This window comes from Bos grunniens, chromosome 24, assembly GCF_055505025.1.
Source record: "Bos grunniens cultivar Pamir isolate PY7600 chromosome 24, Bosgru_T2T1.0, whole genome shotgun sequence".
Classification (NCBI taxonomy): domain Eukaryota; kingdom Metazoa; phylum Chordata; class Mammalia; order Artiodactyla; family Bovidae; genus Bos; species Bos grunniens.
Window position 1 is genome coordinate 59842900 of NC_141188.1, and position 10148 is coordinate 59853047.

Below are 10148 nucleotides of genomic sequence, written 5' to 3' on the forward strand. Positions count from 1 at the left end.
GACCCAACTGCCACCCAGAGCTTGGTCGTCTCCAGGGTTCTTCTCTTCAGAATTTTTGTTTACTTGATTTCTGGCTGTGCTGCGCGTTTGTTGCTGTGCCCAGGCTTTCTACAGTCTCGGAAAGCAGGGGCTGCTCTCCAGGTCCCGAGATCGGGCTTCTCACGGCCGTGGCTTCTCTTGTTGCCCAGCAGGGGCTCTAAGAGCAAGCCGGCTCAGTAGCTGTGGCACACGGGCTTAGTTGCCCTCAGATACGTAGAATCTTCCCAGTCCAGGGATCAAACCCACGCCCCAACATCGGCAGGCCGATTCTTAACCACTGGACTCCAGGAGAGTCCTCCCCTCCCGTTTTTGAAAGGGCAGTGATCAGGGGGTCGGTCCTCATTTCCTCTTCCTGGCATCCTGTAAGGGCAGGATTCTTATAAGCCTGTTTGTCTCTCCCCCAGTTTCCAGATGGCCTCCTGGAGTACTTCCGGCCACTCTCCCATCAGCTGCCACTTGCTAACTGGTCTACAGCCTCACGGGCCTTTTCTCTTGAAAACGCCCGAGCCCCTCGCTGCCTCAGGGCCTTTGCACTGACTGTGCTCGCTGCCTGCAGTGCCCTCTCACATGTTCCCGTGATCCTTCTTCCTCATTTTATTGGTCTCACAGCACCTTCCACTCTCCAAAACTGCCTTCCTCTTTATTGATTTCTTTGTTACCTGTCTCCCCTCATTAGAATCTACGCTGCATGAGAAAGGGGACCTTGTTTTCAGATCCCTAGCATTTAGAACATGTGTGAGACACAGTTGTGGCTGATTTAATGAATAACTGTGAGGAACTCTGTTTCACAGACGAGGACACAGATTTAGTAAATTGTCTCATTTCACACAGCTATTAATGAGCATGGGTATACTTTTTTTTCCCGCATTCTTTTATTCAGTCCTTTGGAGCTTTTCTAAAATATTAATTATTTCCCAGACGTTTGGAAACGTCAAACTGTTTCGCTTGTCCTTCCCAAATAGTCCATAGAAATCATTTGATCGCTTTCAAAAGTCAGCTCAGTCCACTCCAGTCTTGTTAGCATCAGCGCTGGCTGGGATTGCCTGCTCCGCCTTTGATGTGAATGTTCGTCAAACCAGGAGTCGGGGCTCCACGCCACGCCACTGCCGTCTGCGGGAGCCTGCTGCGCCGTCCTCTCTTAGCGGGGTGCACCATCTTAGGGAATGCCGTTCTTTTCTCCAGAGGGGCTCCTCTGTCTCTACGGCAGACTATTAGCTTTTACAGTTGACTGCAACTTTATGGACATTTGTTTGTCAATTTTTATTGTACTTTCTCCTTTGACCCCTTAAGCCCTAAAAATGCTGATCTTATGTCCTGACCAAACTAATTAGCCCCTTTTAACCACAAGATGCTTTCAATGGGGTTTTCAAGATGCTCCCCAGAAGTCATCTTTATTCAAATGTCAGGAGCTTGCGCACTAACTAGAGGGTAGATGTGTTGTAAGTTAAAGGAATGAGAGTTAAAGAAACACAACTTGGAAATCTTTTAAGATCTCTAAAATGACCTAAGAAAACAAGCAAGCATCACTGTGTTTACTTATATTATTCTTCTACAGCTCAAGGGCTTAGACATAATCTAAGAATGATGTCTTCAGTTTATAGACGGAATTTCAACAGTACAGAGTTTTCCAAGGACAGTGGCACTGGGTGAAGTGCCACCCAAGTGCTAAACGTGGGTCCATGTGGATTTGTTATACTTGTATTTCTACTTTTGATTAGATTTTTAATTTGTCCATAATAAGAGTTTTTTAGGAGGCAAAAAATTTTCACAATTTCTGAATCTGTGTTTAATTTATATGACATCTTAAGAATTCGTGAACTAAAATAGACAGGAACGGGAGAATTCAATTCAGATGACCATTATATCTACTACTGTGGGCAAGAATTGGAGAAGGCAATGGCACTCCACTCCAGTACTCTTGCCTGGAAAATCCCATGGATGGAGGAGCCTGCTAGGCTGCAGTCCATGGGGTCGCTAAGAGTCGGACTCGACCGAGCGACTTCACTTTCACTTTTCACTTTCATGCATTGGAGAAGGAAATGGCAACCCACTCCAGTGTTCTTGCCTGGAGAATCCCAGGGACAGGGGAGCCTGGTGAGCTGTCGTCTATGGGGTCACACAGAGTCGGACACGACTGAAGCGACTTGGCAGCAGCAGCAGCAGTGGGCAAGAATCCCTTAAAGAAATGGAGTAACCCTCACAGTCAACAAAAGAGTCTGAAAACTTGGGTGCAGTCTCAAAAACAACAGAATGGTCTTGGTTTGTTTCCAAGGCAAACCATTCAACATCACAGTAATCCAAATCTGTGCCCCAACCACTAACGCTGAAGAAGCTGAAGTTGAACGGTTCTATGAAGACCTACAAGATCTTCTAGAACTAACACCCAAAAAAGATGTCCTTTTCATCATAGGGGACTGGAATGCAAAAGTAGGAAATCAAGAGATACTTGGAGTAACAGGCAAGTTTGGCCTTCACTACAAAATGAATCAGGGTAAAGGCTAACAGGATTTTACCAAGAGAACACACTGGTCGTAGCAAACACCGTCTTCCAACAACACAAGAGAAGACTCTACACGTGGACATCACCAGATGGTCAATATTGAAATCAGACTGACTGAATTCCATGTCTTGGCTATTGTAAATAGTGCTGCTATGAGCATTAAAATGCATTAACTTTTCTATTTTAATTGCGTTAAGAGATGTGAAATTCTTGTAGAAAGTTTCATCTTTTGTGGGAGTGATATTTACATATTGTTCAATGCTCTGAACTCTTAAATGAGAGTCCTACACATGAACACAAGAGTATGAAGCAAATATCTGTTTTCTGTTTGAATGCTTATGCAGAGAGGAAAGTGAAAGATTAACGTGTATGGAGAATACTGTGTTTCACTTGTTTGTTTCAGCCTTTCTTCCTGTCATACATTTTTCACTAGAGCTGCCAAAAGTAGAGAAGTTTGCACATTCTGCCCCAACATTTAATTATAAATATAAAATATATATTTGGATAAATTTAAAACATATAATAAAGTTGAAGGATTATAAACACCATGTACCCACCACCTAGATTTTAAAATTAATACTTTGCTATATTGTTCTATTCTCTCTCTCCATCTACCCATCTCTTATCTATCAATCCATCTCTTGGTTTTGTTTGTTCCTTTTTGTATTTCTTAAGGTAAGCTGCAGGTTTCAGTGCATTTTATCCCCAAATACACAATTTCGAGTATATCATTGGCTAGAGTTCAATAGTTTTTTAAGGATTCTCTTTTTCTTTTTCAATAAAACATACATATGATGAAATGTATACATCTAATGTACTATTTAATGAATTTCACAAAGATGTATACCTTAATATGCTTTTTTGTAGCAAACCCCTATCAAGATAGGGTGCATTAAAATCACCCCAGAAAATTCCTGCCTGCCCCTTCCTGGTCAGTGCTCACCACCATTCCTGTAGAGGCAAACATTTTTCTAGTATTTTTCACCATTGAATAGTTTACCTGTTCAAGAACTTATTACAAATGGGGTTGCGTTAGCACCTACTTTGCGCAAGACGGCTTTCATTCACCTTCATGCTTTTTCGATGGATCCGTGTTGTTTCCTGTATCAGAGGGTCATTCCTTTTTGCTGCTGAGCTGTGGGAATATTCCGTGGCTGTTTACCCACGCACCCGTTAACAGGCCCCTGGACTGTTTCTACTTCCTGGCTCTTATGAATACAGCTGCTGTCAGCATTCATGGGCGCATCTTCTTTGAGGACGTGCACTTTCAAATCCTGAGAGCGGAACGCTAGGTCAGAGGCAGTTTAGCTCAGTGTGTCATTTTTATATGAAACTTCCAGAACTCTTCCCCAGAGTTGTTGTGTTAGTTAATACTCCCTGCAATAATATATAAACAGTCCAATTACAACACATTTTGACCCACACTTGTTGTTGTCAGTTTTTAAAATTTTAAACACTTTACTGGTAAAATGTCCTTTTGTTAAAAAAAGAAAAAAAGGAGAAAGAAGGAATCCCCTGGCAGTCTGTGGTTAGGACTCTTCGAGTCCACGGCAGCGGGTATGGGTTTGACCCCTGGTTGGGAAACCAAGACCCGACAAGCCATGCAGTGTGGCCAAAGAGAAAGAAAACAGAAAGAAAGTCATTTTGTGGTTGTTTTCAATTTTCATTTTCCTGACAGTTGCAGTGAGCACCTTTTCAGGTGCTCAACCATTGGTGTATCTTCCTTGCTCAATGATTTTGCCTTTCTTTTCTTGTTTTTAAAATTTTAATTGTTTAGTTGCAAGAGTTTAAATATATATTTCTACAAATTATATAATTTATATCTGACAAAAGACTGGAATCAAGCTGTGTATGTAATCTATATAAAATGCATTAAACTATATATTTATATGTAATTAGATATAAAAAAGAAATCTATTTCTCCCCGATTCCAGTCTTTCATCAGATACACATTTTGAAAATATTTCTCCCAGTCTGTCACTTAAATAAAGCTTGCTTATAAAGCTAACTTGTTTATGATATATTATCCATTTTCTATATTGCTGAATTTGATTTGTTATTAGTTGCTGAGGATATTTTTAAATCTCTAGGCAACAGGGAAATTGGTCTGCTTATAATGTTTTGATCAGAATTTAGAGTCAGAGTATTTGCCTAATTAATTTGCTTGGAAGAAGTCCCTCCTCTCATATTTTCTTTCTTCTCTGATATCTCAACAGGTAAAGAATCTGCCTGCAACGCAGGAGACACAGGTGACTTGGTATGATCCCTGGGTTGGGAAGATCCCCTGGAGAAGGGAATGGCAACTCACTCCAGTATTCTAGCCTGGAAAACCCCATGGAAAGAGCAGCCTGGCTATAGTCCATGGGGCCGTAAGGAGTCAGACACGACTGAGGATGAGCTTGGTCAAGGACCCACCTGCTAAATTTAGGGCTGAGGTTTAGACCCAGGCAGCTCGGCTCCCAGTTCAAACCCTCCACTCCTGTTTCCTGAAAGGGTCTCTGTAAGGCTGATGTTGTTTCTTCCTTGAATATTTAGCGGAATTTACCAGTGAAGTCATGTGGGCCTGGGTTTTCTTTGTGGATAGAATTTTGAGAATTATTTCTATTTCTTAAATAAACATGGAGTTGTTCTATTTATCATGTGTCAGTATTCGTGAGGTGTGTTGTGTCAAAGATTTGTCAAGTTCACAAAGTTGTCAAATTTATTGGCACAAAATTCTCCATAATATTCCCTTATCAAACTTTTGTTTTGTTTTCTGCCTATTAAACTTCCTGATAGCTCAGTTGGTAAAGAATCCACCTGCAATGCAGGAGACCCCAGTTTGATTCCTGGGTGGGGATGATCCGCTGGAGAAGGGATAGGCAACCCACTCCAGTATTCTTGTGCTTCCCTTGTGGCTCAGCTGGTAAAGAATCTGCCTGCAACGCGAAAGGCCTGGGTTCAATCCCTGGGATGGGAAGATCCCCTGGAGAAGGGAAAAGCTACTTGCTCCAGTATTCTGGCCTGGAGAATTCCATAGACTGTATAGTCCATGGGGTCGCAAAGAGTCAGACATGACTGAGTGACTTTCACTTTCATGGGTTTCCCAAGTGGCGCTAGTGGTAAAGAACTGGGCTGCAAGGGATGCAGAGACTTGGGTTTGATCCCTGGGTTGGGAAGATCCCTTGGAGGAAGGCATGGCAACCCACTCCAGTATTCTTGTCTGGAGAATCCCATGGACAGAGGAGCCTGGTGGGCTACAGTCCATAGGGCCACAGAGTCAGACACGACTGAAGCGACTTAGCACGTACTCCGACTTTTTATTAGTATCTGGAGGACCTGTGCCTTATTCCTTCTTTTGTTTCTCGTGTTGATGTTTGTGTTCACTCTTTTTTCCCCCTTAAGCAGTCTTTCTAGTATTTGTCAACTTTGTTGATCCTTTCAAAAAAAACTTCTGAGTTCATTTTTTTTCCATTTTTTGTTTTTTATGTCACTGATTTGTGCTCTTTATTGTTTCTTCCTTTCTACTTATTCGGTGAGTTATGTTTTTTAAAGAGTATTTTTGTTTATCTGTTAGTGAACTTAGCTGGATACAAACTGCAAACTGTTTCTCTCGGATGGGCAGCGATAGAATTCTTAGTTCAGTTAAGAAACAGTTAACGGGGCTGCTTGCAGTCAGCCTAACGCATGCATAGGTCAGGGATTAGCCAGTATCTACATAGATTTCCTGGTGGCTCTAATGGTAAAGAATCTGCCTGCAGTGCAGGAGACCTGGGTTCGATCCCTAGGTCAGCAAGATCCCCTGCAAAAGGGAGTGGCAACCCACTCCAGTGTTCTTGCCTGGAGAAGTCCATGGACAGAGAAGCCTGATGGGCTACAGTCCATGGGGTCAAAAGAGTCGGACACGACTGGGCGACTGACGGTGACTGACTACACGGATTTCAGGACTGCCCTCGTAGGTCCGTCTCCCTTCCGGGAATCGCTCTTTTATCCCAGACTCTGCTGGTTCTTGGAGCCCATACAACTGCAGCCAATATGACTGCACGTTTTCTGAGTTTTAACTAACTTAGTTTGAGTGGGGCGAGCCAGCAGTAGTAACCTATAAACAAACAAAAACTCATGCGTGCTTTTTTTCCCCTCCAAGTGTAGATCTGATTCCCCTCCAGTGCAAACCTGCTTTGGGCTCTTCTCTGGTACCTTCAGGCTGTTGTTTCTCTCTGTGTTTTGTCCAGAGCTTGCAGTTCTTTTCAGAGGGAGGTTTAATTCCGTAGGAAATCATCCTGTTATCAGAAGCTGTGATCGCTTTTGGTCTCACTCTCCTCCCTGTCTCTGATGGTTCTGTTTGTAAGCGGTGATCTAGCAGGTAGACAAAGAACGAAGATGAAGTGCTCATACACCTCACAAACTGGATTAGTTGGCCTCCGAATGGCTGAGCTGTGTTAATATTCCTTCATTACACTGGAAGGGTGCATATCTGAGTGAGGACTAAACTAACTCCTGGCAAATTGGAAAGTCCATTTGTCTTCTTGGACTCCACTCTACCACACCTCTCCCCAGACTCACTACGGTTCCTTCTGCCTGGCTAGAAATGCTCCCTGGACCCCTAAATTTTCTCTCCATGGGCAGCCCTCTGTGTTCTTGATCCCTTTCCTTTCTAGTACCTACAAAGACTCAGTCCCCTGTCCACCCAGGGGCCTGCTGTCCCTCTGCTCAGCTGGAGTTAGTAAAGAAACCCCGGTCTGCGACAGTGACCGTGGGCCAATCTGCTCTGTTTCACAAGATAAATCTGCACTGGATATCAACCACCCTTGAAAGCGTTGCGTGAATCAGAGAATGTAAAGTCAGCCAGCCCGTCCGTTTTCACTCTTGTGAAAATGAACTTCCAGAGACAATCAATGACTGGGTGAAGGTCACTCGCTGGCAGAACTGGATCTAGGATCCTAATTCCCGACTATCAGTTAGCTCAAACATCAAGGGAGGCCAGGTGTGGGGAGCGACAGCACCAGAGCCTTCTGCAAGGCCGGCTTCACCTGGGGACAGTGACGGTCAGAGCAGGATTGCCCGGTGGGTTAACGGTGTCGACACTGTGCGGTGAGAATTGAGGAAAGAACTGAAGACGTCCTCACTGGGAATGAGAAGGCTGAGTGGGGGCACCATCAGGGGCTTGAGTGGGACCTGAAGCTCAGCTGCGGAGCGGCATACGAGAGAGCCGGGGCTAAGGGGTCGGAGGTGCTGCCGATATCAGCTTAAGACAAGGAAGGCTTTTTTATTTTTTATTTTTAAGGAAGGCTTTTTTAACAATTAGAGGTGTCCACAAACCCACATTTGGAAGGGGTGGTGGCTGAATTCCCTTGCAGCAGCCGAAGGTGAATTCTGTACCACTGGGCTTCCCTGATAGCTCAGTAGGTAAAGAATCCGCCTGCAATGCAGGAGACCCCGGTTCAATTCCTGAGTCAGGAAGATCCGCTGGAGAAGGGATAGGCTACACATGCCAGGATTCCTGGGCTTCCCTTGTGGCTCAGCTGGTAAAGAATCCAATTGCAATTCAGGAGACCCCGGTTCGATTCCTGGGTAGGGAAGATCTCCTGGAGAAGGAAAAGGCTACGCACTTCAGTATTCTGGCCTGGAAAATTGGACTATATTATAGTCCATGGGGTGGCAAAGAGTCGGACACAAGTGAGTCACTTTCACTATCTACCTCAGGGAGCTTTCAGCTAAGGCTCCACGGGGCTATTGTAGAAGGGATCCCTTTACTGTATACGAGTGTGGAATAGATTCCTTTGGGCCCTTTATAGTTGTTGGAGCAGGCAATGGCACCCCACTCCAGTACTCTTGCCTGGAAAATCCCATGGATGGAGGAGCCTGGTGGGCTGCAGTCCATGGGGTCGTGAAGAGTCGGACATAATTGAGTGACTTCACTTTCACTTTTCACTTTCATGCATTGGAGGAGGAAATGGCAACCCACTCCAGTGTTCTTGCCTGGAGAATCCCAGGGACAGGGGAGCCTGGTGGGCTGCCGTCTATGGGGTCGCACAGAGTCGGACACGACTGATCGACTTAGTAGTAGCAGTAGTAGTTGTTGGATTCTGTGTTTTGTGTCTGTCCCATGGTATAGACATGTCTTCCTTCTAGAAGGAAAATGCCTTCTGAATGTCCTGATCCATGCCCTTCCCTGCCCACCCCAACCCCCACCACACAGGCATGTGACATGGTACTGCGGTGACATGGTGTGCTGCGGTGTGGTGTGATATGCCATGGTGTGGGGCTGTGTGGAGTATTGTCAAATGAGAGGAATCAGATACCCATGGCCAGAGTCCTCTACAGTTATACAGCTCCAAGCGGTATTGGAGCGGTTTGGGTTGTCAAGAGAACTGCCAATGTAGCGACATTCTGAGCAGCACTGGCTGCATCTTTGAAAAGAAAGCAGGTCTTGCACATCATCCTGCAGCTGGTCTGTGGGATAATTAGGAAGGCATGCTATTTTATGTCACGACAAACTAGACGAAACAGGGTCCCGTGCATCTCCCATTCATCTCATCCACTCCAATTATATGACAGAATCAGTCAGTCCCATGCATCTCCCATTCATCTCATCCACTCCAATTATATGACAGAATCAGTCAGTCCCATGCATCTCCCATTCATCTCATTCACTCCAATTATATGACAGAGTCAGGCATTGGACTAAAAGGAAATTTTTTTTTGTGGCCATGCTATGCAACATGTGGAATCTTTTTTAAAAATGGTATTTACATTTTATTTTTAAAATATTTATTTGGCTGTGCAGGGTCTTACCTGTGGGACCTAGGATCTCTGCTGCAGGATTTGGGATCTAGTTCCCCGACCAGGGATCAAACTTGTGCCCCCTGCAGTGGAAGCTTGAAGTCTTAACCATTGGACGATCAGGGAAGTCCCTGAAAATAAGTCTTATCCTTTATTTGTGGTTTTAAAAATTGTGAATATTTCAAACTTTCTGGTATAAAACAAATCATAATTCACATGCAAATTCTGATAAAAGACAAGCATGGTTTTAAAATATGTTCATGGTATCTGGCGTTCATGGATGCTACAATCTGACTTTGTGTCCCTCCCGCCAAAATTCATATACTGAGTCCTAAACCCCATGGAAATGGTATTAAGATGTAGGACTTCATGCTTAGGTCATGAGGTTGGAGCCCTAGCGTATGAGATTTTGTGGTTCAGTTGCTTAGTAGTGTCCAACCCTTTGTGACCCCATGGACTGCAGCACGCCAGGCCTCCCTGTCCATCACCAACTCCTGGAGCTTACTCAAACTCACGTCCATCGAGTTGGTGATGCCATCCAACCATCTCATCCTCTGTCATCCCCTTCTCCTGCCTTTAATCTTTCCCAGCATCAGGGTCTTTTCTAATGAGTCAGCTCTTCCCATCAGGTGGCTAAAGTATTGGAGCTTCAGCTTCAGCATCAGTCCTTCCAATGAATATTCAGGGTACTGAATATATTAGTGTATTCTCGGTGTATTAGTGTATTATGAGATTAGTGCTCTTATAAAAGAGACCCCACTCTTTGAGCTCCCTTGCCCCTTCCACCGAGTGAGGATAAAGTGAAAATGTTATAAGCCACCAGTCTATTGGTGTTTATTACAACAGC